Source organism: Pleurodeles waltl, chromosome 7 (assembly GCF_031143425.1).
Source record: "Pleurodeles waltl isolate 20211129_DDA chromosome 7, aPleWal1.hap1.20221129, whole genome shotgun sequence".
NCBI lineage: Eukaryota > Metazoa > Chordata > Amphibia > Caudata > Salamandridae > Pleurodeles > Pleurodeles waltl.
In genome coordinates this window covers 467,963,889-467,991,879 of record NC_090446.1, presented here as the reverse complement: position 1 = coordinate 467,991,879, position 27,991 = coordinate 467,963,889, and the positions used below count along the sequence as shown (strand labels likewise).

General features: G+C 43.8%; 1 protein-coding gene across 1 annotated transcript in view; it reads right to left on the bottom strand.

The window, feature by feature from the left end:
- Positions 1–828: 828 nt before the first annotated feature.
- MAPK3 (mitogen-activated protein kinase 3) overlaps positions 829–27,991 on the bottom strand; it is a 240,910-nt gene continuing 213,747 nt past the window's right edge. Inside the window, exon 9 of the mRNA XM_069244059.1 lies at positions 829–6,215. The gene's annotated coding sequence lies outside the window, so the exon portion shown is untranslated. The remainder of the gene's footprint in view (positions 6,216–27,991) is intronic.

The window sequence follows — 27,991 nt, the reverse complement described above, 5'->3', positions numbered from 1 at the left end:
GGAGTGATGCAGCGCTAGAGTGGCATAATGTATTGGTGTAGAGTACGGTTGAATGGTGCAGAGTGCAGTGTTGCAGAGTAGTGTCAGAGTGCAGTGGTGTAGACTGCACTGGCATAGAATCCATTGGTGTAGAGTGTGGTAGTGCCACAGAGTAGAGTGGTGTAGACAGAAGTGGAGTAGAGTATAGTAGCGTACAGTGCAGTGAACCAGAATGCAATGGTATAGAAAGGCGTGGTGTTGAGTAGAACATAATGATGTAGGGGTGTAGAGTAGACTGGCGTAGAGAGCAGTGGTTAGAGTAGAGAGGCACAGAGTAGATTGAAGAGGTGCAAAGTAGAGTGTAGTGGCATAGTTTTAGAGTAGAGTGAAGAGGTGTGGTGCAGGGTAGAGGGGAGTGGTGCAAGGTAGAGTGGTGCGACAGAGTGAAGTGTTGCAGTGTGGATTGGCACAGACTGCACTGGCACAGAGTGGAGTGGTCCAGAGTAGTGTGCAGTGGCATAGAGTGCAGTGTTGCATTAACAGCATAGCTCATGCCTCTATCAGTACCCTCCATTTCAACCCATTAATCGTTAGTTCACTTCATCTATTCTTATGCACTTGGTTTACACTTTCTCACAACTGGATGCAAAAATAATTTCTTACCGTAATGTTTAAAGTAAACCCCTTATTCTTCAAGCAATCACACTTCAAGCTTCCAATACCCATCTAAAGAGCATTTCCAGATGCACAAATATAAGCTTGCTTTTTGTATACTTTAAGTGTTATTAAAAAATGACGTTTTTAAACAGAAAAGGCGGTTTGCTTCAGAAAATTTCACATTGGCAGTGATTGGGTTCTCATCGGGAATACTTTATTTTTTTAATCTTTTTGTACAGAGTTAAGAAACAATCGCAGGTCTGACCCGGGGGTCGCGTAAAGCACAAGTAGAAAGCTTTTCATGTTTTTCGATCACAAAAGTACTAAGCATGCAGTTTGCTTCTTTTCTTGGGACTGTGCGCTACAAAAATAAAATTGATAAGTGTGCAATAGCTAGGGATGTATTTTGGCAGTGTGGGAGAACAGGAAGGGAGAGAACTGCACCCTTTTGTTTTGCAAAGTGACACTCTACCCCCAAGCGGTTTAAGCAGGGCACAGGGAATGCTAACATGGTAGCTTTAAGCCTGCTGTAAATGGCTCAATTGCCCCCCTCAAGAGCCCTCCCAGCTCATTCCACAGCACCTGTATTTTAAAAAAATTGTAACCTACACATTTTCTTTCTAGATATCTCAAATTTTGATTTACTATTATCAGAAGTCAGCACCGTTAAAAAGAACCCTGAGGCTCTGTGAAAGGCAGGTCAGCTGCAGCAGTTGGTTGAGATGAGACCGAATCACAGGTCCAGGATGACTTAACTTTCATTGGTACTGACACGCTTCCCACAAAGTCAGAGTCAACCTTCAGATTCCACCTTGATTTATGACTGCTAACATTTCACTCTGAGTTTTCTATGAAATGAAAATAAGTCTTAAAATGAAGAAAGCCACAGTCTGAAGGCGCAAACCCTCCCTAACCACCTCAATACCAGGGAAGAACAAGAAGCTAACTGCATCAGCAGCATTAATGCCCATGTACAGACCTTGAAGCAAGCTACACACTAGTGTCATGAAATGCACAAAAAATAGTCATATCTACATCTACCTTCCACACCTATCCAACAGCAAGCCAAGAAATAAATCAAGAAACCGGTATGACTGTTGGTAATTGCACTACTAGGTCTGGAAAGTGCCAAAACAGCAGCCAAGTTCGAAAACCTCAAGGCTGCAGCAAATGGGCAACCATACACCCTCAGACCTACAGACTCAATGTGACATGCAACAGATGAAGGATTAAGTCTACAGCATAAAGGGGACATTCACACTGCCATCCCCACACCACTAGAGCTTTGGCTCCTTAGGCAATCCTTGTAAAGGCTTGTACACCTAAGAAATGCACTATGCAGAGGGAGGAATGGTGTCACAACAGAGGCCAGACAGTACAGCAGCCATCAATAATGAGGCTTTAAAAATAACGTTCAAGGAATGTTCTGTGGCAATGGAGTAAGCAGATCAGTTTGAGCCAATTCAAATCTTACCCTGGGGTCTAGCAGGTAACCGCTTCTTCACCTGATCAGCTTCTGGAGGCTTGAGGGTGGGAAGCCCTATGGAGATATTCTAGTGGGTGGTAAATAGGCCTTGACACTTTGGCTTCTTTATCTCTCAAACAAAAACAGACTTTCCATCGTTCCTATTTTGTCCCCAAACATCTCCACAAAAGTTGAAGGCAAGGTTATTACAAATATCTTTCCTGCTGTCATCAGCCTGCTCTTGATAACCTACACACATTCAAACACAAATGGAAAAAAAAAAAAAAAAAAATCACCTCTGCCTACATCACGTCAGAAAACGCAAAATACAAAATAATGAAACGCTTTTTTCTACTATTCTTAGATATTTTTTCTCGGTCTTTTAAAATGTTCCCTTTTTAGGGCAGGAGGTCTGGCGTTTGGCATTCCTTTAAACATTCAGGTAATATATTCATCTACATATATATATATATATTATATCTTTAATATATAGGCTTCTTTCCATGGCCACAAACCCCCCTCCTACGCAGAAAGAAAAGACATCACAGAAGCACCCATGTCAATGGCATCCATTCTGCCCCACTCAAACATACACATGCATGCATGCCCCCTCCCCGCCACACACATGCACATAACACACAGAGAAATGACAAAAGTTGTTTAACGTTGAACATCTCGGAAAATATATTGGGTGCCTGCAGATGATCAGAAAAACATGAGGATGAAAAAATAAAAAGGAGAAGATGCTGTTACAGACTATTAAGAATTCACCAACTCTCTGTCTGGAACCTCAAAAGGTGTTGTCTCCATTCATTGTGGAGTGCACATTAGCAGTCCTGATTACTCACCAGAAAATGCTAGTTCTGGAGGAGTGCTGACACTAAATGTGGTTTAAAAAGGTACTATGACAAAGGCCAACATGGCAGACTGTTCCTCAGATCGGTGTTCTGCAAGAGAACACTCATTTTCCAGCCCTTTTATGACCAACAGAGCACTATGTAAAACTTCCACGCTTTGCTGGATCCATAAGATGGCTGTCTTTGCATGCAATCCAATGTTTTGGATGAGTGACCTACTTTCCCCTCTACACTGTTTCACCAACACATTAGGTAGCCATGATGGAATTCAGATAGTTGCAGAATTCAGGAGCTTTGGGACGGACGTGATATGTAAGAAACGTTTAACAGAGGGCTGTCTGAACTTGCAAGGACCTGGGAGAGGCCAAGAGGCGAGTCCCCGCAGGAGCAGCAAAAATCAGGTCGTAGCTCCCATACTGCCTGGAGAAAGAAAGGCATTTTCGGAGGCCTGTGGCACAAGACCCATCTTGTTCAGAGATGTGGATAAAAAAAAAGGAATGCCGGTCAGAGGTAGGAAAGAGCAAAGCATAAATCCTGTTCTCGACTGAACATACTGCGCAAAAATGTGATCCCACACTAGACAAAAGGCTCACTGGAAGTTAAATATATAGCTAAGTGTTTTATCCTAGCTCCTTTCCCGTGGCATTTGATAGGACAGGTTTAATGCTAAATGCCGCCACTGTCTTGCAACATAAGATCTCTGTAAGAAATTGGTGTTACCACGAATAACAGAGCATCGGAGTATTACACAATCAGGTGTCAAAATGTGCTTTTGATGTTTAGAACTTGGCTAAATTTAACCCACAGCTTGCAGTGAGCTTTCTTTGCAACATATTGGAGAGGACAAGTCTGGCATGCCACAATACTTTAGAAACATACATTCCAGGCAAAGGAATTAGTAGTTTTAATTGAGGAAAGTTCAATACAAAAAATATACTAGTAACCAAAAGAAAGCAATCCACGTAGCACAGTTAGAAGGTTGAGGCCAATGTACAGCGCACCAGTCCCCAATAAAAAGGTTAAAAAATAAAGAAAGTGGGCTGCTGACTTGTTTGGCACAGTGCGCTTGGCATCTCCGCTTACATCGGTGAGGGGAAAAGGGAACTTCTACTTCCACCTAGGTTCTCATGAATTCATTCGACATTTTAACCCTGCTTGTGTCAGAGTCATTTTACAACTACCAACAGCAAGGGTAAATAATTTTCCAAGTTCATTAGGCTAAAACAACTGGCACACAACTGTAGGATGAAACGGCTGACCATACCACAATGAAGGCCAATCACAGACAAGGATGTCTATAGACAGGTTATCAGAGCTGTTAAATCCATTCATCAAAGCGTGAAATTGTAGGACAAGAGAAAGATCATGTGCACAAGAAGCAACCCTCCTCCCCTAAAAAGCATTTATCCTGCCACTCTGGTTAACGCCTAGAGGCGTTGTCACTGACGTCACCTAAATCCTCATCGGCTTTAAGGAAAATGTAATCAGGGTTTGATAGAGGAGAGGAATCGATTTACACAACCATGTGCAGGTGCTTGCCCTAAAAACCCATATGCTGTGTACGTGAAAGAGTGGAATATTACAACAAAATGAAGTCTGGTGGCACTGGCCTGGCCCACCAAGGCTCACCAGATAAAGCCGCAAGCTTCACGAGTTTGGTACACATTGCAGAAATAAGTGTGAATATCTCGAGAACATATGGTATCTTGGCACCATATCTTGTGCTAGCAGCATGCACAGAACAGGCTGCACGCCAGCACATGCACATGGGTATACAAAGAAACACACAGGTGATTCCAGGAAACAAGGAACACTAGCCACTCCTGAACATTTCCCTACTCTGTCCATCTCGTCCCCTGAGCACCAGAAGGCAGCACCCCACATTTTCAAAGGAGACCACTAAAAAGTGCCAGTGGACACCCTTAAGACAATCTGGAAGAGGAACAGGTGTGTTGCTGAGTGGTAAATGTAAAATTGCCAACAATTCTGTTTAAAGAATAAGAAGGGAAAAAGCATAACATATTGGCGGGAGGTGGCGAGAAAGAATGGACATGTTGAAATGTTTCACTCGAAAAGGTTTTGAGCATGAGGATTTGCATGAATCACTACGTAAGTAAAAATAGCTACCCCTCCCTGATGTCATTAACAGAAAGAGCATACAGGCATCCTTCCTGCCATATCACAGTGCAGAAGCAATTAAAAAAACGTTTGAGAGAGAAGGCGTCCCAACCCCTTCTGTAGTGAAAGCGTAGGCAACTCACTTTTCCTACCACAAAGCGAACAGTTAGTAAAGATACTTTAAAAAGCCCTCAATGACAAAACTCTTAAGAGAAAGCCTAGACTAGCAGTCACTGCTCATTTCAATATTTAGCTTCCCTTTTACTGTCAAAGCAACAGTTACCGTATACAATTTTCACTAGTTCCAGGGCACAAAAGACAGAACCAGAGCTATTTAAAGAGAGACGTCTCCAAAACATCAAAACAGGAGCAAAATGGGATCCCCTTCAAACCCATAACCACACTAACCAAAAACATTCAAAAGGGATATTTTCAATAAAGCACTGCAGGGGAGCTGGGCAACTGGGCTCATCCCACCACAAAATCTAAAAACAAGATCACTTCACTAGGATCTCCTGTAGCAGGAGATAGCACCACCCTCCCCCAATACCACTACCCCAACACCAATACATTCTGAGTAGTCACAAACCCAAAAACAGAAAATACAGGCCCACCCTGAAATGTCCAACAAACAGACATAGGGATGTGGAAATAAGGTTGCAGTAACAGGACATTAAAAAAGGGTAGGGATGCAAGAGTTGAGCCACACCACAAAGCTGCAAGTGTTAAAAAATAGGTATCAAACAATACGAAAAAAATAGAAAACAAACTGATATGGCCTCCAGCAGGTTGGTCGTTCCAAAAATCCCTGAACTAGTAACACTGCTGCTGCCACCGCCATGGCAGGACTGCCCACTCAGTCCGTGAAGTGGGTATAATGATTAAGGGCAAGGGGAGGTGCACTGGAGGACAGACGGGAGAAGGCAGGGCATGTCCATAAGTCGAGCCAGCTTGGCTTACAGTTCAGCAAGCAAAAGGAGCCCTGGTTGACGCTGCATTCTGCGGTAGGAGTGTCAAGGTCTCCCTCCACCGGCATTTGTTTTTTCGGTCTTAATTGAAGGTCCCAGCTGCCACCGGGGGTGGGGGCTGTGGAAAGGAGAGGCTCTTGCCCCCGGCTCACTGCACTGTATTTGGTCCATCTGTAAAGCAAGAAGAGATGGAATTATAGGACACGTACATGAATTATTATTTTCCAAGAGACTGCACCCAGACCCTTCTGCTTTCTCAGTCTTGAGTCAACAGCTAACACATCAACGTATGTTTTACCAGTTTTAATTCCAGAATTTGACATCAATGTGTTTCGCATGGTGAAGTTTTCAATTAGAATAGAAAAATGCATTGGCCTCAAGAATTAAGTTCGCCTGAAGGCCCAAATAAAATAACATAACTGTAAAGTTGCCTTCGAGTAATTCAATCTACTAGACCTTGATAAGCCTGACAAAATATCCCACCTAGGTGACCCATTAATCGAGAAGTATTTTACATAGAACATTATTGTAATAACATGCCAGCAGCAATGAATGTCTCAGTTATATCAACCTGCCAAGACATCAGCATTTTAATTTAAAATGCAGGTGTCGCATGCAAATGTTTTCAATAAAGAATAAAATGGAATCTGTAGAAAATGTCAATTTTAGGGAAGAAAAAGTTATTTACCTGTTACTAAAACAGCAATGCTATCTTTTACAGAGTCAGATGCAAGAATTATTCCGATTTCAAGATGGGAACCCATGGCAGCCAGCGTTAATATAGCAGTATCCCAAAACAGCATGTAATAATGACAAAAGCTATAAATTACTTACGCATCACATCCGCCTCATTAGGTGATCAAACTCCAGCTAATAAGGCAGAGGAGTCCATAGCTTCAACTATCAAATGTTTGTAGGAGTCTACAGGAATTACTGGTAACCTCATGAAAGGGAAGAAGAATGAATGCATGTGAATCCATGAAAGCTACGAAGGCTGTAGTTACAGGTCAGTAACTTTTTCTTACCCACCATGGATCTTTCCAAGTCACATGCTTGAATTCTGATAACCAAAGCAGTACATTACATTATGATTAAAGCAGAAAGGGAAATTAGGCTCATTTTAACAAAAACAGTTGAACAGCAGCACTTGTCAGTGTAGTGTAGCACAGCTACCTTGTGCTTAAAAGGGTGCTCAGAGTTTGCATAGCAAAAGAATTCCAAAGCTGTGATCTAACTTTTTATGCCTATTTTGACAAAGAGAAACCTTTATCGGAGTTTCCACAACACTAAGTGATTGGTCAGTTGTACAGAAGTCTTTAGTTCTGTCTATATAACATTTTAAACAATGTTTCAGATCTAAAGAATGTACTTTTTTTGCAGTTACATATAATTGTGGAAGGAATGCTGGTTAATTGATTCTTTGGTTCTGATGAACTGAAATTGGTACGTTAGGCAAAAATGTAGGATTTGCAGACTGAGTAACCATTACCTTGTCAAATCTTACATCAAGTGTTTTTTTTTTTTTTTTAAGAGAAGATGAACTAATAAACCTTGCAGAGGTCACCAGCAACAAAAATTCAATTTTTAATGAAATCTGAATGGCGGCCTTATGGAAAAGCAAGAATGGGTCTTTCATATTTGTTCCCAGTACTGTGTTCAGCTCCCAAGCTGGCAGTTCTTTTTTGCCAAAGGGAGAAAGTGCAAGGGAGTACTTTATTTATCAGATGACATATCTTTTTTTGATGGTGGAACTGCAAGATTTGACCATGGTGTAAGCATCGCCGGTAAATAATGAGGCATCTGCAGAGTATGTGGTTGGATACAAGGAAACTATGGAGACCGCAATGGTTGTCTAGGTGAAGTAGATTTAATAGGCTATGGAAAAGATCAATGATGTAATATGAAATGTAATACATGGTCATAAAACATGTCATGAGTGATGTAATATGTGAGGTCATAAGCAGTGCATGACAAGAGGCGTAAGTTATAATTAGTGTGCTAAACAGAATTTGTAAACTTCAGTTAAAAAAAAAAGTTAATGTCACTGACAAATTCATCTACCTATACCGTTACTTTAACCTTTTTTTTTCCACTGAATTTCTATGGTTCTTTATCAGGATACGTAACTCCGCCACCTGCTACGCATGGGGGTGAGCGGGGGTGGGGTGGGGGGATAATTTGGGGTTAGCTGCAGAACATGTTCGGTGGTCAACCCCTGCAAAAATGGCCAATACCCCCAAAGGCGGCAGCGTGTCCGTTTCCTCTCCCAACAGGGCCTTGCCCCAAAAACTCCATCCCTCAGCAGGCCATTTCCATATATTGGCGGTCACCTGCAGGTAGTTATAGTTAGGACCTAGTTTCCATAGAAAGTGTTTTTTGACTTGCATGTATCTCAGACACTATTGGAAGAATCTTCACAAAATTTTCCCCCCAAAATTGGCCCTCTAGGGTCTTTTTGTCCAAGGAAAGCTTCGGGATGATCTGTCAAATTGGGGCTGAGGGGGAAAAAAAGTGTACTCTTCCATGGAGTCTTTAGACATGCCTTCAGCCCAAACCGTTAGACGGAATTACACCAGGTTTGGCAGAAAAGTAGCTTTTGGTCCAGAGATCACACTTTTTTGTTATTTGGTGGAAATCCACTCAGTAGTTTGAGATATTAAAGGAAATACAAACTGATTATCTGGGCGGAGCCTAAGTACAGATCTAATGATGAGATCTGATTTGCTGTCAGCACTTCAACCAGAAAGTGATGGCAGCCATCTTGGGACCAATATACATAACAGCACCCCATTGAAATGCATTGTAGTGAAAGGCACGTTTTGAGGGACACAAAAAGAAGAACGTATAAAGGGTGATAACAAATTTTGGTTGCAACATAAATCATTGGTTGACGTTACCATATAAATTTTAGGAATTGTGGTGTGTTCAAAGGTGATTTTACCCTGCTAGGATTTCATAAATCATGTTTGAGAGAAAAATGTTCTCTCATGATTTTCCTATAGAGGTTATGGAAGGCACTCCAGAAGCTAAAGTAAGAGCATATTTTCTGTAATTACATACTATCTTTATCAACCACATGAGAATGAAGTCTGACATTCTCAGTAAAACAAACTTCCAACAGGAGCAGCCTGTCAGTTGATTCCCTTGTGTTCTACTGCAGCCTCCCAGAGTCTTCTAAAGAACAACTAGAGTGCTAACAGTCTTACTTATGACAAAAGTGTGGCACACCGGAAGCCATCGTGATTGAATCAAACTGGCACAACTTTAAACCTTGAATTTAGAAAGAAACAAAATGAGGGGGGCTCGCTTTGTCATAGAAATTATGGCTAGTGCTGTAAAGAGAAAACCCAGGGCACGTTTTAAGTGAGTTCTCAAACATCTTCCTGTTGTATTTCATTAAAACAATCTGACATGCACACTGAAACATGCACACTTTCAAAATCAGCAGCAGACTGCCAGTTCACCCCCAGTGATCAGCGGCTTCACTACTATGTTCTAATGAGCAACTAGAGTGCTAACATACTGAATTCATGCCAAAAGTGTGATATCTTGATGGAATCCAAGATGAAAACTGAAAGCATTTTACAACTGAGGATACTGCACAAAATAAGGAGATTAGGTAGCTTCATGACAAAAAAGTCTCTCAAGATGGCCACCAGAGAAAAGAAAGAAAAAATAAGTCCAAATGTAGCACAACTATCTCCCAAATGTATCCCAAGTAAAGCCTAATGAAAGAAGTTTGCAAAATACTTAAATTGTTGTTTTTCTTTTTTTTTTGCAGTTTTAGATAGCGCAGACTTGACCCGAAGGTACTGGAGTGCTTTACATGAGCATCAGTTACATTACACAAGGACATATTAATTCTGGTTTAAGGCATGGGGAGATTAAGTGATTTACCCAGAATCACAGGATGACAAGCGGACGCTCAAACTTGCACCTGGTTCCCCAGTTGCAAAGTCACCAGCTCTGGCTGTAATGCCACATCCTCTCCCCTAAGTGAAACATATAATCAACTGGATAAAAATACATCAAGACAGCAAATAATTTAAAAGTGCTTTGTCACTATTTGGGAACTGAGACAAAAAGTCCTCAGTTTTATAGAGCACTAACCATAATTTCAAAGGAAATAAGATTCTTTCATTTTTATAATTTCTAAAGGAAAAGCTTTAAGCATTACAGTTTTGATTACATTAAGATGACGTCAGACACGCCACACTTTTGTAATAAAAACAGAATGTTAGCAACCTAGTTGTTCACTAGAATTATGTGGGAAGGCAAAGGTCAGGGGCACAGACTCGGATAATTGAGGGCAGGGAGGAGGGTGCAGAGGGAACAAGTTGACCACAATGGGTGGGCAGGGCAGTGGCAGCACAATGGGCCATGGAGGGCAGGGGGAAGGGGTGCGTGGACAACCAACCATGCAGGATAGGCTAGAGAGGCTGGGGAAATATAACAGACTATTGAGGGCAAAAGAAAGAGGCAGTAGCGGTGCAAACAGACATGCCAACAGACCCAATTCAAACAGGAGACTTCTGATGTTTTACAGCCCAAAAGGCATTATTTTATCTGTCTTCTGACTAAATGTTCCTTTGTTTTAATGTAAGTTAATAGGGAAAATCAATTCCCCAGGTTTATTTTTCAAAATTTCCCTCGTACCTAGTTCAAAATGTTGGAAAGTATGATACACTGGATCACCTAGGGCAGGAGGAATAGGGTAGGGACATGGACCTGCATAACAGGAGGAGGGAAACATGCAGGGGCACCAAACTGGCCTTGCAGGTGTCAGGGGTTTCAGCAACACAATACACCACACAGGGCACTGGGACGGCAGTGCAGCACAAAAGGTCATGGAAAGGGAGGGAACAGGGCCATGCACAAGGACAGAGAGGAAAAAGAAGAGCAGCGAGCTGACCATACTTGATAGACAGGAGAGACAGCTGCAGCATAATGGACCATGAAGGGCAAGGGGGTGGGAGTCAGGGGCACGATAACAGACCGGACAAGTCATGAGGGAGGGATTAGGGGCCTGCACATGGAAACCAGAGGGAAGGGGACAGGAGCAGCCAGCCGACCTTGGAGGGCAGATGGGATGAGCACTGGAAGAACAACATGTAGGAAGCTAGCCTGGTGTGTGATGACCACCTATGGTGTTACCACCCTCTACCAGGTATCCCCTAGTAGAGAGATGTAGACAGTGTCTAGGAAGTCAGGCTCCCTAGAGGTAGCTGTGGATGAGCATCCAAGGCTTATCAATACCACCTACAGTCACACAGCACTTACACAAATACAAGTACCACACAGTGTTAGAAAAATAAAGGTACTTTATTTAAGTGACAAATACTATATAGGCAATACTCTAGTAGCAGGTGAGTAATGAAAATGTCACTTACCCAGTGTACATCTGTTCGTGGCATCAGTCGCAGTAGATTCGCATGTTTTGCAATAGCTCGCCATCTGGTGTTGGGCCGGAGTGTTACAAGTTGTTTTTCTTCGAAGAAGTCTTTCGAGTCACGGGACCGAGTGACTCCTCCTTTTGTCTCCATTGCGCATGGGCGTCGACTCCATCTTCGATTGTTTTTACCCGCAGAGGGTGAGGTAGGAGTTGAATTGTAGTAATAGTGCCCATGCAATGGAGTGACTAAGTATGCACCTATTTAAGGTTGAGATGATACATATACAAATAGTTGAAGGTAACTTCCAAACTGCTACAGGCTCCCGGGGAGGCGGGTGGGCACATGCGAATCTACTGCGACTGATGCCACGAACAGATGTACACTGGGTAAGTGACATTTTCAGTTCAATGGCATCTGTCGCTGTAGATACGCATGTTTTGCATAGACTAGTAAGCAGTTATCTCCCCAAAAGCGGTGGATCAGCCTGTAGGAGTGGAAGTAGTCTGAAATAATGTTCTTAATACGGCTTGACCTACTGTGGCTTGTTGTGCGGATAACACGTCTACACAGTAGTGCTTGGTGAATGTGTGAGGCGTAGACCATGTGGCTGCCTTACATATTTCTTGCATTGGGATGTTTCCTAGAAAGGCCATGGTAGCACCTTTCTTTCTGGTTGAGTGTGCCCTTGGTGTAATGGGCAGCTGTCGTTTAGCTTTAAGGTAGCAGATTTGGATGCATTTAACTATCCATCTGGCTATACCTTGTTTTGATATTGGGTTTCCTGCATGAGGTTTTTGAAATGCAATAAATAGTTGTTTAGTCTTTCTGATGTTCTTTGTTCTGTCAATGTAATACATCAATGCTCTTTTGACATCTAATGTATGTAGTGCCCTTTCAGCTACGGTATCTGGCTGTGGAAAGAACACTGGAAGTTCCACTGTTTGATTTAGATGGAACGGTGAAATAACCTTTGGCAAAAATTTAGGATTGGTCCTTAGGACGACCTTATTCTTGTGTAGTTGTATAAAAGGTTCCTGTATTGTAAACGCCTGAATCTCGCTTACTCTTCTTAGGGAAGTAATGGCGATGAGAAATGCCACCTTCCAGGTTAGGAACTGTATTTCGCAGGAGTGCATGGGTTCAAAAGGTGGACCCATAAGTCTAGTTAGGACAACATTTAGGTTCCATGAAGGAATAGGTGGTGTTCTTGGTGGTATAATTCTCCTAAGGCCCTCCATGAATGCTTTAATGACTGGTATCTTATATAGGGAAGTTGAATAGGTAGTCTGCAGGTATGCAGATATTGCTGCAAGGTGTATTTAAATGGAAGAGAAAGCCAGGTTAGATTTTTGTAAGTGAAGCAAGTAACCCACTACATGTTCTGGAGTTGTGTGTAATGGTTGTATTTGATTAATATGGCAGTAGCAAACAAACCTCTTCCATTTACTTGCATAGCAGTGCCTGGTGGATGGCCTTCTGGCTTGTTTTATGACTTCCATACATTCTTGGGTAAGTTGTAAGTGCCCGAATTCTAGGATTTCAGGAGCCAGATTGCTAGATTCAGCGATGCTGGATCTGGGTGTCTGATCTTTTGGTTGTGTTGTGTCAACAGATCTGGCCTGTTGGGCAATTTGATGCAGGGTACTACTGATAGGTCTAGCAGCGTTGTGTACCAGGGTTGCCTTGCCCAAGTTGGTGCTATTAATATGAGTTTGAGTTTGTTTTGACTGAGTTTGTTTACCAGGTAAGGAAGGAGAGGGAGAGGGAGAGGAGGAAAAGCGTAAGCAAATATCCCTGACCAGTTCATCCATAGGGCATTGCCTTGGGACTGTTTGTGTGGGTATCTGGATGCGAAGTTTTGGCATTTTGCGTTCTCCTTTGTCGCAAACAAGTCTATCTGAGGTGTTCCCCAGAGTTTGAAATAAGTGTTCAGAATTTGGGGGTGAATTTCCCATTCGTGGATCTGTTGGTGATCTCGAGAGAGATTGTCTGCGAGTTGATTTTGGATCCCTGGTATAAATTGTGCTATTAGGCGAATTTGGTTGTGAATTGCCCAACGCCAAATCTTTTGTGCTAGCAGGCTTAACTGCGTGGAGTGCGTCCCCCCCTTGCTTGTTTAGATAATACATTGTTGTCATGTTGTCTGTTTTGACGAGAATGTATTTGTGAACTATTATTGGTTGGAAAGCTTTTAGTGCTTGAAAAACTGCTAGAAGTTCTAGGTGATTTATATGCAGTTTTGTTTGATGTACGTTCCATTGTCCTTGTATGCTGTGTTGATCGAGGTGTGCTCCCCACCCTGTCATGGAAGCATCTGTTATTACGTATTGTGGCACTGGGTCTTGGAAAGGCCGCCCTTTGTTTAAATTTATGTTGTTCCACCACAGAAGCGAGAGGTAAGTTTGGCGGTCTATTAACACCAGATCTAGAAGGTGACCCTGTGCTTGTGACCATTGTGATGCTAGGCACTGTTGTAAGGGCCTCATGTGCAGTCTTGCGTTTGGGACAATGGCTATGCATGAAGACATCATGCCTAGTAGTTGTAATACCATCTTTGCTTGTATCCTTTGTGTTGGATACATGCGTTGTATGATGGTGTTGAAATTTTGAATTCTTTGTGGACTTGGAGTGGCTACTCCTTTTGATGTGTCTATTATGGCTCCCAGGTATTGTTGTACCTTGCGCGGCAGAATTTTGGATTTTGTGAAGTTGACGGTGAACCCTAGTTTGAAGAGGGTTTGTATGATATGATTTGTGTGATTTGAGCACTCTATTAGCGAATGGGCCTTGATTAGCCAGTCGTCTAGATATGGGAACACATGTATTTGCTGCCTTCTTATGTGTGCAGCGACTACCGCTAGACATTTGGTAAAGACTCTTGGTGCGGTTGTTAATCCGAAAGGCAGTACCTTGAATTGGTAATGTATTCCCTTGAATACAAACCTTAGGTATTTCCTGTGCGATGGGTGTATTGGTATATGGAAATAAGCATCCTTGAGGTCTAAAGTTGCCATGTAGTCGTGTAGTTTTAGCAATGGCAATACTTCTTGTAGTGTGACCATGTGAAAGTGGTCTGATTTGATGAAAGTGTTCACTACTCTGAGGTCTAGGATTGGTCTCAGCGTTTTGTCCTTCTTTGGTATCAGAAAGTACAGTGAGTAAACTCCTGTGTTTATTTGTGTGTTTGGCACTAATTCGATTGCATTCTTTTGCAATAGTGCCTGCACTTCTATCTCCAGGAGATTGGAATGATGTGTTGTCAAATTTTGTGCTTTTGGTGGTATGTTTGGAGGGAATTGTAGAAATTCTATGCAATAACCATGTTGGATAATTGCTAGAACCCAAGTGTCTGTAGTGATTTCCTCCCATGCTTTGTAATAATGACTTATTCTTCCCCCCACTGGTGTTGTGTGGAGGGGGTGAGTGACATGTGAGTCACTGTTTAGTAGTAGGGGTTTTGGGGCTCTGAAATCTTCCTCTATTCCTAGGGAATTGCCCTCCTCTATATTGTCCCCGAAAACCTCCTCTATACTGTCCCTGGTAACTGAACGGTGTTGCTTGTGAGGTGCTGGCTTGTGTGCTCTGACCCCGAAACCCCCCTCTAAAGGGTGTTTTACGGAATGTGCTGTAATTCCCTCTGCTCTGCGGGGAGTAGAGTGCGCCCATGGCTTTGGCAGTGTCCGTATCTTTTTTGAGTTTCTCAATCGCTGTGTCCACTTCTGGACCGAACAGTTCTTTTTCGTTAAAAGGCATATTGAGAACTGCTTGTTGAATCTCTGGTTTAAATCCAGACGTTCGGAGCCATGCATGCCTTCTGATAGTTACAGATGTATTAATTGTCCGTGCAGCTGTATCTGCAGCGTCCATGGAGGAGCGGATCTGGTTGTTGGAAATGGTCTGTCCCTCCTCAACCACTTGTTTTGCCCTATTTTGTAAGTCCTTGGGCAGATGTTCAATGAGATGTTGCATCTCGTCCCAGTGGGCTCTGTCATAGCGCGCAAGTAGTGCCTGGGAGTTCGCGATGCGCCACTGGTTTGCAGCTTGTGCTGCGACTCTTACCAGCTGCATCGAACTTGCGGCTTTCTTTATCTGGGGGTGGTGCATCTCCAGATGTGTGGGAGTTGGCCCTTTTCCTAGCTGCTCCTACAACGACAGAGTCTGGTGGCAGCTGTGTAGTGATGAAAACCGGGTCTGTAGGAGGCGCCTTATACTTTTTTTCCACCCTTGGTGTGATTGCCCTACTTTTGACCGGCTCCTTAAAGATTTCTTTTGCGTGCCGGAGCATACCAGGGAGCATAGGCAGGCTTTGGTATGAGCTGTGGGTGGAGGAGAGTGTGTTGAATAAAAAATCATCCTCGACCTGTTCTGAGTGGAGGCTTACGTTGTGAAATTGTGCTGCTCTAGCCACCACTTGAGAATACGCGGTGCTGTCCTCTGGTGGAGATGGCTTCGTAGGGTATGCCTCCGGACTGTTATCTGACACTGGGGCGTCGTATAGGTCCCATGCGTTTTGATCTTGGTCACCCTGGCTTATGGTGGTGTGAGCTGGGGAGTGTGATGGAGTTTGTGCTGGTGAGACGTTAATCACGGGCGGAGGAGAGGGTGGTGGGATAACTCTTTTCACCACTTTTGGTTGTGGTGTCTGTTCAGTTTGGAACTCCAACCTTCTCTTTCTTCTAATAGGGGGAAGGGTGCTTATTTTTCCTGTCCCCTGCTGTATGAAAATACGCTTTTGCGTATGGTCCACATCAGTTGATTGTAGCTCTTCCTCAAACCTATGCTTTTGCATTTGGGAGGTTAGCGAGTGCTCTTCTGTATAAGAGCCTGAAGCTGGGTCGGTTGCAGTTTGTTTCGGGACCGAAACCCTGTCTGCGTCCTTTTTCGGCTCCGAGGTGACTTTTTTCATTTTCGGGGCCGAAACCTGTCGGCGCCGATCTTCTTCGGGGCCGCTGTCTCGGCGTCGAGCCGTGTCCACACCGGCATCTCGGTGTCGAGGCTTGTCTCCAGCACTTTCTCGGTCCCGAGAAGGCTGCGTGCCGGTGTCTCGACCGGAGTCGGACGATCTCGGCACTGTTTGGGCCTTTTTCGGTGCCGACGGTCGGTCACCGAATTTATGGGTGGAGCCATGGCCTGGTGGCAGTGGCGTCCCCTTGGCCTTGTAAATCTTCCTCTGTGTGTTTTTCGACGTCTTACTCACGGTTTGTGGATCGTCGAATCCTTCGGAGTCTGAGTCTTGGATCGAGAAGGTACCTTCCTCTTCTTGTTCCTCAAACTCTCGGTGGGCTGTCGGCACGGACGCCATCTGAAGTCTTCTGGCTCGACGGTCTCGGAGTGTTTTTCGGGACCGGAACGCACGACAGGCCTCGCAGGTGTCTTCACTGTGCTCAGGTGACAGGCACAGGTTACAGACCAAGTGTTGGTCTGTATAGGGGTATTTATTGTGGCATTTGGGGCAGAAACGGAACGTGGTCCGTTCCATCGGCGTTCTTCAGCACGCGGTCGGGCCGACCAGGCCCCGACGGGGGATCGAAAAAACTACCCCCGAAGGGCACCGGAGCTCTTCGATCCTTCGACGCGGTGTTGAATCTAACTACGCCGATCCCGAACGCAACAATACCGACGAAAATCTTCCGAAATTAGCTATCTTTCCGTTCCGAAACTCGGAGCGACAGGAACACGTCCGAACCCGATGGCGGAAAAAAAAACAATCGAAGATGGAGTCGACGCCCATGCGCAATGGAGACAAAAGGAGGAGTCACTCGGTCCCGTGACTCGAAAGACTTCTTCGAAGAAAAACAACTTGTAACACTCCGGCCCAACACCAGATGGCGAGCTATTGCAAAACATGCGTATCTACAGCGACAGATGCCATCGAACACACTATTACATACACCTTAGTTGTCAGGAATGAGCATAGAAAGCAATTGAAAACAGTGCAATAACAATAAGATAGTACTAACCCTTGGGGGGCCCAAAACATACTAACAAAATTGAATGCAAATGATGGACCCCCACCCAGGAAAGTGGAATCTGTAGAGGGGAGCTGGAGGAATTAGGAACCCCAAAGGGTAAGTTCCAAAGTGCCCCCCCAGCGACCAGGAGATAAGAGGTAAGCACCAGGTTTTTCCCAAACCAACAGGGAAACTTTGTGAAAGGACTCTGCAAAACCCAAGCAAGACTTCAAGAAAGAGAAGATGAATCCAGACAGAAGAGGACCTGCAAATGAAGGGAACCAAGTCTGGACATAGTGTCTGGTTGGGGCAGAAGCCACTACCCACCCTTCTGGAGATGCAGGACCAAGTTGACGGTGAAGACCAGGAGTTGGCTACACAGCACAGGAACAGAGTAAGAGTTCCAGAAGCGATGCTCCACGTCAGAAGAAGAGTTGCAGTCTGTCAATGGAGTGGAAAAACCACCAATAAGCCTTGGCAAAGGCAAAAGTTGCAGAATAAGATTAGCAGAGCTGCAGGGGACTGGAAAGGTTCGAGGGGACTCAACCCAGAGGGGAGTCCCAGGCATCCCCCCCAGCAGTCAGGAGAGCAAGAAGTTGTGGATGCAGCCCGCACAGGCAACTCACAGGAAACTCACAGGCAGCAGGCACAGGAGTCGCAGTGAGGCCCACTCAGCACACCTGGAAAAGAGTCCCATGTCGCTGGAGCAGCAGGCAGGAGACCAAACGTTGCAGAGAAGAGTGCTGGAGGCCAGCGCTACACGGAGCCTAAAGATCCCTCGGAAGAAGAGTCAACAAGCCTTAGTAGCTGCAAGAGTCACAGTGCACACTGGTAGTGTCCTGGTCGAGAAGAGGCAAAGACTCACCACCTCCAAAGTTGGAGAGATGGTAGAGGGGACAAAGGGGACCACTCAGGACCAGCACCTGTTCTGCCGGATCCACGCAGAGTTGCAGGAGAGGACCCAACACAGCTGGTCATCATTGCAGTTGGTGCCTGCGGATGCAGGGGAGTGATTCCTTCACTCAAAGTGAGATTCCTTCTTGGTGCACTGAAGAGGATGCACAGCCGGGGAAATGTTGCAGTTGCTGGAAGGAGCCGGAGGAACAATGCTGCAAAGCAAAGTTGATACTGGAGCTGCAAATTGTGGGTTACTGTGGAGTCCAGTTGCAGTTCCAGAGGCCAGAAGTCAAAGTAAACTTTGCAGAGGCATCCCACTGGAATCTTGCAAGTCGAATCTGAGGACCCACCGAAGAGGGAGACACTAAATAGCCCTGGAAGGGGGATTAGTCACCTAGCAAGGTGACCACCTATCAGGAGGGGGCTGTGACGTCACCTGCCTGATCTGGCCACTCAGATGCTCCCAGAGGCCTCTGCTATCCTTGGTTTCAAGATGGCAGAATCAAGTGGCCATCTGGAGGAGCTCAGGGCTCCACCCCTGGGGTGGTGATGGACAGGGGAGTGATTACTCCCCTTTCCATTGTCAAGTTTTGTGCCAGAACAGTGACTGGAGGTCCCTGAACCGGTGTAGACTGGTTTATGCAACAAGGGCACCAAATGTGCCCTTCAAAGTATACCAGTGGCGTGGGGAGGCTACCCCTCCCAAGCCATGTAACATCTATTTCTAAAGGGAGCGTGCGTTACCTTCCACTCCCAAAGGATATCCTTTGTTCTGCCTTCCTGGGCTTGAACCATTCAAGCAGCAGGAGGGCAGAAACCCGTCTGTAGGATGGCAGCAGTGCAGGCTGCCCAGGAAAACCATGCAAACTGGTAGGAACAAAGCTGGGGGTCCTCTAAGGAGCCTCCAGAGTGCATGGAATCATACATCCAATACTGGCAACAGTATTGGTGTATGATTCCAACATGTTTGATCCAAACATGCCCAGGTTGGGGGTTACCATTATGTAGCTCAAGATAGGTGGTGACTATATCCAGTACATGAGTAAAATGGCTTGCCCACACTTACAAAGCCCAGGACAATTAAGCTGGAGTTTTTGGGGGCACCTCTACTCATGAAGGGGTGCCCTCACACACAGGTATTTGCATCCTGCCCACTGAGTTAGGAGGGCCTAACATAGGGGTGACTTACAGTGACATGGTGCAGTGACCTGTAGTGAAAAGGACGTATGCACCCTTTCACGCAGGCTGCAATGGTAGGTCTCAGACACACTTTGCGTGGGCTCCCATGGGTGGCACTGTTGTGTAGCCATTTTCGTTATAGCTCCATGCACGTTATTTTAACATACTAGGCCTGCTGCTGTGCACTTTAACCTAGATGTATTTTATTCGGCTTTGCTTTATTATTGTTACAGTAGCCACTTTTACAGTCTTGTTTTATTTTCTCTATGACTGTTTATGCCTAGGCCAGCACTCTGTTCTCAAACAAAACATTCTTGCTCACTCTGTGCTTCTTTCAAGGCTACAGCAGGATAGGTTGCCGGTGAATGTGATGTAAGTTTAGTCTCTGACATTCATAGAAAATACACATCCTTACATAGGGTCATTTTCTTAGAACACCAGTTGTTTTTATTATAAAAACACTTCCCTGTCCCTTACACGTTAGAGGGCAATTCCAGTCAGAGAACCACGACCGTATGCTGATTGCCGAATGCTTGGCTACAGCTGTTTTGCAGATTTCTGGCCTTTGTTCAGGTATGGGGGATGATGTCTAACCAGGGGAACCTGTAGGGCAGGATTAGAGCTTAACACACTGTGCTCTATCATAGACTAGGTAGGAATTAGTCTGTCCACGCTTTGCTATCTAAGATGCATTCGCTTTATTAAAGCATTATTGAAATATATACTGCCTCTGTTTGTCATTGTGTATGTGAGACTAATGTAACTGAGAGAAACGTTTGAGACCTGAGTGAACACAGCTTCCATGAGAAACCAGTTATGTCATGTGCTCGGCTGCCCAATCATCCCTGCCCTTGGGTAGAGATGAGGCACTGCTAGTTAGCCAGAGCAGAACCCGGATTGGAGCGACGAGTGTCACCTGTAGTGGGTTAGACTCCGTCTCCCACACAGCAGGCAATTCTGCCACTCAAATCCAGTAGTCTCATTAGAATAATGAGAGCCTACGAGACAGCATAATAAACAATGCAGCCCGTGGGGAACCCCCTGGTGCCCTAATGCCCTGGGTGCCAGGCCCCGCATCCAACACTGCCCCCCTTCATCCGTTGCGATGGGCATCTTACTTAACATTTTTTTAAAACCTAGTAATTCACTGACAAAAATAAAAAGGTTAAAGGGACTTTTATGGTGAGGAAATACAACAAAAACACCTTAGAAATTCACTTAAAAAAAAAATAAAAAAAAGGGTTACAGGGACATTAGGTTCGGATTTCCGGAGATAGGTTCAGTGCGCCAGTAAGTTCAGCAGCTGCCTGGAAAGTTTTGGGGCGATTTGTCAAGTGGGAGCCTAGAAAAAAGGGGTTCCCAAGCTGCCAAAAGAGCAAAAGTATTTATTTTAATTATAAGATGTCTGTAAATGGCTCCCTGCGCCTCTAAGGAAAAAAACAGTCCTGTGCATTTAAAAGGAAGAGGTTTAAAAAAAAAAAAAAAAAAAAAAAAAAACTGCCTTGGTTACCAAATGCCATTTTAAAATTAATCTGATCTGGAGTAGAACGAGGCGAAGTTTATTACCCTGATGTAATCTTGCATAAATTCCACCATTTCGGGTTATGCCTGTTGCATGCATATTCCTGAAATTGCGCCAATAAGTTTTATCACTTAGTTAAAGACTATCTGGGTAAAAATCCTGAAGCACATGACCGGACCACGAGCAGACGTTTGTGGCACTTATGTTTTTGCTGCCCATTTAGCTCAAACTGCATCCCAGCATCCAAAATGGATGAGAGAATATTTTGCAGCAAAACACAGCCCTAAATACTGGATTTCCATTTTGCGTCAGTGTTCCGAAATCTTTTGTAACTACACAAAAAAAGATTACCTTCATTTTGGATACTCCCATTAGCAGAAATCTTTCTCATTAACTATTTTTAACCCCCAAAGAAGAGATTATTCCATAAATTATTAAAAATCCATATTTTTCACATTTTTATGAAATAAATTGTTTCATAGCTGCACTTATTCCTAAATGTTGGAACTATTTTAGCAGGCTCCCTATGTAGAGCTTGGAATACAACCACTCTTTCTGCTACATAGCGTTACGGGAAGACCTCACTTTTGTCATAAATTAATAATAATGTCAGCAGTTCAGTTGGTCAACTGATGCAGCTGCTGAAAGGTAAACTATATTTGCATTTAACAATCAGATTGAACCATGAAGTACTGCAGACTCATGCTTTGCACACACCTGCCATCTAGTGGTGGGTGCGGATATTGCATGTTGTTTTTCTTCCAACTAGAAACTTTGGCTTCAAGGTGACTATCTCCGAAACCCACAATGAACCAGGACGGACTCAACCTTAGATTGTGTTTTCCCATCTGGGTCTAAGTAAATAGGTGTAGGGATGCGAAGGACAATCTTTGCATGTTTTTGTATTGTAGAAATGTATGTAGTTAACTAATATTAAAAACATCAATCATACAGCTCTCTCATTTGTGGAGGTAGAAAGGTGCACGTGAATCTACAGCACTACACGCTGCAAGTTGATTGTTACATATAAGGAAAATGCTACTTACCAGTAGACATCTGTTCTGTTCATGGCATGTAATGCTGTAGATTCACATGCTGTGCATAAGCTGGCCATCCAGTGTTGGGTTCAGAGTAGTACAACTTGTTTTTCTTCGAAGAAGCTTTGAGTCACAGGATCAAGTGACTCATCCTCTCAGTAATACTGCGCTTGGGCATCGAGTCCTTTGTTAGACTGTGTCTCCGCATGCAGGAGATTGAGGTAGTGAAAATAGACCGATAATAGAAAAGATGTCCATGCCATATATATACAATATTTACATTGTAATAAATTGCAACGTCCACACGAGTCTGTGGAGGAAGGGGTGCACATGTGAATCTACAGCACTACACGCCACAAACCGATGTCTTCTGGTAAGTGTTATTTTCCATTTGTTGACATGTGTAGCTGTAGATACACATGCTGTGCACAGTCTGTAAAGCAGTGGCTAGCGTGCAGGAGCTGCAATTGATTGGAAATGTGTTTTGAATACAGCTTGTTCAGCATTTGCTTATTGGCGTGCAAAGACATCTACAGAATAATGTTTAGTAAATGTATGGGGTGTAGACCATGTTGCTGATTTGCAAATATCTGCTAAAAGTAAGTACGTTACCTAAAAATGCCATGGATGCACTTTTTTTTTTTTGGACTAACGGAGGGTGCTCTAGATTGTACAGGTAATTGTCTTTTGGCTTTAATATAGCAAATTTGAATAGACTTGACTATCCATCCAGCTATAGTTGCTCTAGATACAGGATGTCCGTTATGTGGCAAGGAAAAAGCCAAAAAAAGTTGTTTTGTTTTCCTAAAATCTTTTGTTCTGTCTATATAATACATAAGAGCCCTTTTAACATCAATAATATGTAGAACTCTTTCTGCCACATGAACTGGTTGTGGAAAGAAAACTGATAATTCTGATTGATATGGAATTATGAAACTATTTTAGGAAGCAATTTTGGATTTGTTCTTAACACAATTTTTTCTTTATGAATTTGAAAGAACGATTCTTCTAAAGTTAAAGCTTGTAGCTTACGGACACGTCTAAGGGAAGTGATAGCAACTAAAAAAGCTACTTTCCATGAGAGGATATGTAGAGAACAGGAGAGAAGTGTCTCAGAAGGTGGAGCCATAAGCCTTGTGAGTACAATGTTAAGCTTCCAAGATGGAGCTGAATGAATTATTTGTGGAATGATTCTTTTGAGCATTTCCATAAATGCTTTGATAACTGGAATTCTAAACAAAGAAACATGGTGTCTGTTTAGAACATATGCAGCTTTGGCTGCTAAATATAAATGAATGGATGGATGTGTAAACCAGATTTTCTTTTTGTAAATTTAGTAAATAGCATACAGTGTATTGTACTGTTGGCTCAGAGAGGGTCAATGTTTTGTGTTTAACTATAGCAAACAAAATGTTTCTATTTTGTCCCATAACATTGTCTAATTATGGGTTTGCATGCTTGTTTAAGAAAATTCATACATTCCTGTGGGAATTGTAAATAACCAAATTCTCTGCCCTCACAAGCCATATCGCTAGGTTGAGGGATCTGGGTGTCTTATTTGACCTTGTCTTTATGTCGGAAGGGCTGGTCTGTTGGGAAGCTTTTGATGTAGGACAACACAGTTCTGAAAGTGTTGTGAACCATGGTTCACGTGCCCATGTAGAGGCCACCAGGATCATGTTGAGGGAAGATGGTTTGAACATCTGGACCAGAAAGGATGAGTGGGAGAGGGGGAAAAGTGTAAGCAAATAAAGCCCTGACCAACTCATTCATACAGCATTGCCCATGGATTGAGGGCGTGGGTACCTGGAGGCGAAGTTTTGGCATTTTTTGTTTTGATATGTGGCGAATAGGTCTATTTGAGGTGTTCACTACTTTTGAAAGTACTGGTGAAGGACTTGTGGGTGGAGTTCCCACTCTTGAACTGGTTGCTGCATCCTGCTGAGCATGTCTGCAAAGTGATTGTCTGCCCCTAGGAGATAATGTGCCACTATGTGAATGGGACGATGAATTGCCCATTTCCATATTGTTTGTGCAAGATGGGACACTTGATGAGATTGTGCCCCCCCTCCTCCCCCCTCCAGTTTTTGAAGATAGTACATGGCAGTCATGTTGCCTGTATGTACCAACACTATCTTGTGCTGCAACTGTGGAAGGAATGCTTTCATTGCTAGGAATACTGCTTACAGTTCCAGGTAATTGATATAGAAACTTATGTTCAGGAGATGAGCTCCCCAACTGGTGTATGCGGTGACTGCTGTAAGAGTGATCTGAGGTGCAGGGTCTAAAAAGGGCTGCCCTTTCATAAGATTTGTGGTGTTCCACCAATGCAGAGCGCGATAAGTATGGCGGTCCAACAACTCTAGATCTTCCATCTGACCCTGTGCCTGAGACCATTGACAAGAGACCTTGTTGAAGAGGACGCATATGAAGTTTGAAATGAGGTACGATGGCAATACAAGATGCCATCATCCCTAATAGTTTCATAACAGTTCTTACTGTGTATGCTTGTTTCTCTGTTAATGTAGCAATCATTGTTTGAAAAGCCTGAACTCAGGCTGAGCTGGGAAGCGCTAGTTCTAATTGTGTGTTGAGGGTAGCTCCTAGATAGGGGTGTATCTGGAGAGGGTGCAGATGAGATTTGAGTTAATTTATGGTGAAACCCAGAGAGTGTAAGAGGAATTGTGAGCCGAGTGTGGCCTTGACACTGAATGAATTGACTTTGATGATCCAATTGTCCAAATAAGGGAAGACATGAATTTGTTGACTTCTGAGATGTGTGGCGACTACCGCAAGGCATTTTGTGAATAGTCTGGGCACGGTTGTGACTCCAAATGGTAATACCTTAAATTGAAAAAGTTTTCTTGAAACTACAATACTTAGGTATGTGCTGGATGAATGGGAATGTGAAAGTAAGCGTACTTTAGGTCTAACACTATCATTAAGTCACATTGTTGTAGAAGGGACATAACATCCTGAAGAGTGACTATATGTAGTGGTTTAAGGGTTTGATATCTAATTTTGTTCTAAGAGACCTGTCTCTTTGGGGTATTAGGAAATAAAGGGAGTAGTATTGTATATTCCGTGGTATTGTAATGGTACCTGTTCTATAGCCCCTTTAAGAAGAGAATGTGTGTCCTCTGAGAAAAGTGAGATGATCTTGTGAGAATCTGTGAATCCGAGGGGGTATATTTGGTGTAGTGGAAGTGAGCTCCAGACAGTAACCATTTTGGATAATTTGAAGTACCCATTGATCTGTGGTAGTTTGAGACCATTGGAGGTAAATATGTTGTAACCTTCCCCCTACATGAGTGGTGTGAGTTGGTAGATTTTGGTGGAAGTCACTTCTTACTGGTGGGTAAGGAGCTCTAGATTTAGATGGCTTTCCGATTCCCTTGTTACTGTTGCCTCTATAGGAACCTCTAAAATCTCTGGTGTATTGAAAGGTGGGCTTTGTTTGAGTGAGACACTGTTCCTGAAATGATGGCCAAAAGCCCCTTGCAAATCCTGTGCGACGAAAAGTACCCGTGTGTGCTGGCTTGGAGAGCTCCCATAGCTTTGGTAGTTTGATTGTCTATTTTTTCAAGTGTGGCATCCACTTGTGGCCCGAATAAATGCTCTTTATCAAAGGTCATGTTCAAAACTGCCTGTTGTACCTCTGGTTTAAAGCCTGAGCATCTGAGGCAGGCATGTCCCCTAATGACGACGCTGGTGTTAACACTGCGTGCTGCTGTATCAGCTGCATCAAGCGCACATCGAATGGAACTGTTCGAAATTGTTTGTCCCTCAGTTTCAATGTCTACCGCCCTTTTACGACGTTCCCCTGGGAGGTATTGTAAAAGCTCCTCCATGGCATCCCAGTGAGGCTCTATCATACCGGGATAACAACACCTCGGCATTAGTAATCCACCAGTCACTGGCTGCTTGAACTGCCACACTTTTGCCTGCCGCATCTATTGTTTTTTGCTTTCTTTATGCGGAGGAGGTGTGTCTCCGGTAGATTGGCTATTAGCCCTTTTGCAAGCAGTGGAGGCAACAATAGTCTGGAGGGTTTTGTGCTTTTATAAATAAAGGGCCAGTGGGTGAAGCCTTGTATTTCTTATCCACTCTGGGAGTGATAAACCTTGATCTAACAGGCTCTTTAAATATTTTGTCTGTGTGCCTGAGCATTGGAAGCAATGGACTCCTTATGTGTTGCGCCAAGGGTGTCAAATAAAAAATCCTCTTCTATTTGATCTGTGTACATATGTACATTGTGATATGCTGCTGCCTTAGCTACGACCTGTTGATATGAGGTGGAATCCTCAGGTGATGAAGTCTAGCTGGGTAGAGCTCGGGATCATAAGGTGTAATAGAATCCAGGTCATATGCATCCCATGGGTCTTGATCATCTAATGTATTCCTTAAATCATGAGCACCAGGTGGTAAATTGGGTGGTGTGAACCCTAAAGGAGGGGTAAATGTTGGTGGTGGACTATGTTGTGAAGTAGATAAAGGTGGAGCGAGTTGAGTAAGAAAAGGAGTCTTCTTTTGTAGACTTTTTTTTTGGAGGTGGAGAGGAATCAAGAGCCTCTTGGAAAGTCAATTTCCTCTTTAAAGGGGGAAGGGGATCAAGGTATAATCCGCCCTGTTCTCTCCTGAATTTGAAGTCGGCTCTGACGAGCGTCTTTAACTTCCAAAATTGGTTCTACCTGTGAAGGGGTGTTGGTTAGAAACTGCCCAGGATAGTTGAAAGTCTTTAAGATTTTCGGTTCTGAAGTCTTTTGGGCCTGGGATACTTTCAGTGCCGAAACTGTGGATGGATGTTTTTTCTTTTTCGATACCCAAGTAGTCTGCACTGAAGCACCATGTACTTTTGTTGTGTCGGAGCCGAAGTAGAGGCGCTGGAGGTCGATGCCAAAGATTTCTCTTTGAGACCATGGCTGAAAGGCAGTGGCAGACCAGTGACCTCTTTGATGTTGTTTTGGTCAATGGTGATGGGGTCTTTTTACTCATGGTTTGTGCTGACTGTCTGATTGTACATCAGAGTCCAAGTCTTGAATGGAGAAGGCCTCCTTCTGCTCCAACTCTTCTTGTGCATGCATGTCGCCAAAGATGTCTGTGTGTCATCTGGAGTTCGAGATGCCATTTCCATCCGACAAGCTCCTCGATCTTTAAGAGTCTTTTTTGATCAAAAGGAATGGCTCGCTTCGCAGGTCTGCTCGTTGTGGTCAGGTTAAAGGCACACACCTGGTGGTGGTTGGTGTGTGGAAATTTTGAGTGGCATCGAGGGCAAAACCGAAATGGAGTCCGTTCCATTAGGGCTGCATAGTTAGAGGCCACATGGCAGAGGTAGGCCCAAAGAGGGCCACGTCTGCCCCGAAGTGCTGAAATTCGATTCCGGGTGTAAAATGGAACAGAAAAATAAAAGTATGGAAGAATACGCGCTCAAAACAATACAGAAGATGATACAAAGACAGAAAGAAAACCGTTTTGGACTGCATGGAGTCGAGAACTCTGAGCAAGAGAAACACACGTCCGAACCTGACGGCGGAGAGAAACAATCTAACAAAGGACTCGATGCAATGCGCAGTATTACCGAGAGGGAGAGTCACTCGATCCCGTGATTCAAAAAGCTTCTTCAAAGAAAAACAAGTTGTACTTCTCCAAACCCACATTAGATGCCGAGCTTCTACACAGCATGTGTATCTACAGCTACACACGCCATCAAGTGTAATGTTTTCTATTTGCAGCATGTGCTGCTGCAGATCACATACTATGCACAGAAAGAAAAGCAGTGGCTTGCCAGCTGTAGCTGAAGACTTTATGAACAAAGTCTTAGAAACAGTTAGCCAGACGTGTGCTTCTTGGCAGGCAAAAATGGCCACACAATAAGTTGGTGAAAGAGTGAAGGGCAAACTATGTTGCAGGTGTACATATATCTGCAAATGTAATTCTACCTATGAAAGTCATAGTGACTCCCTTTTTT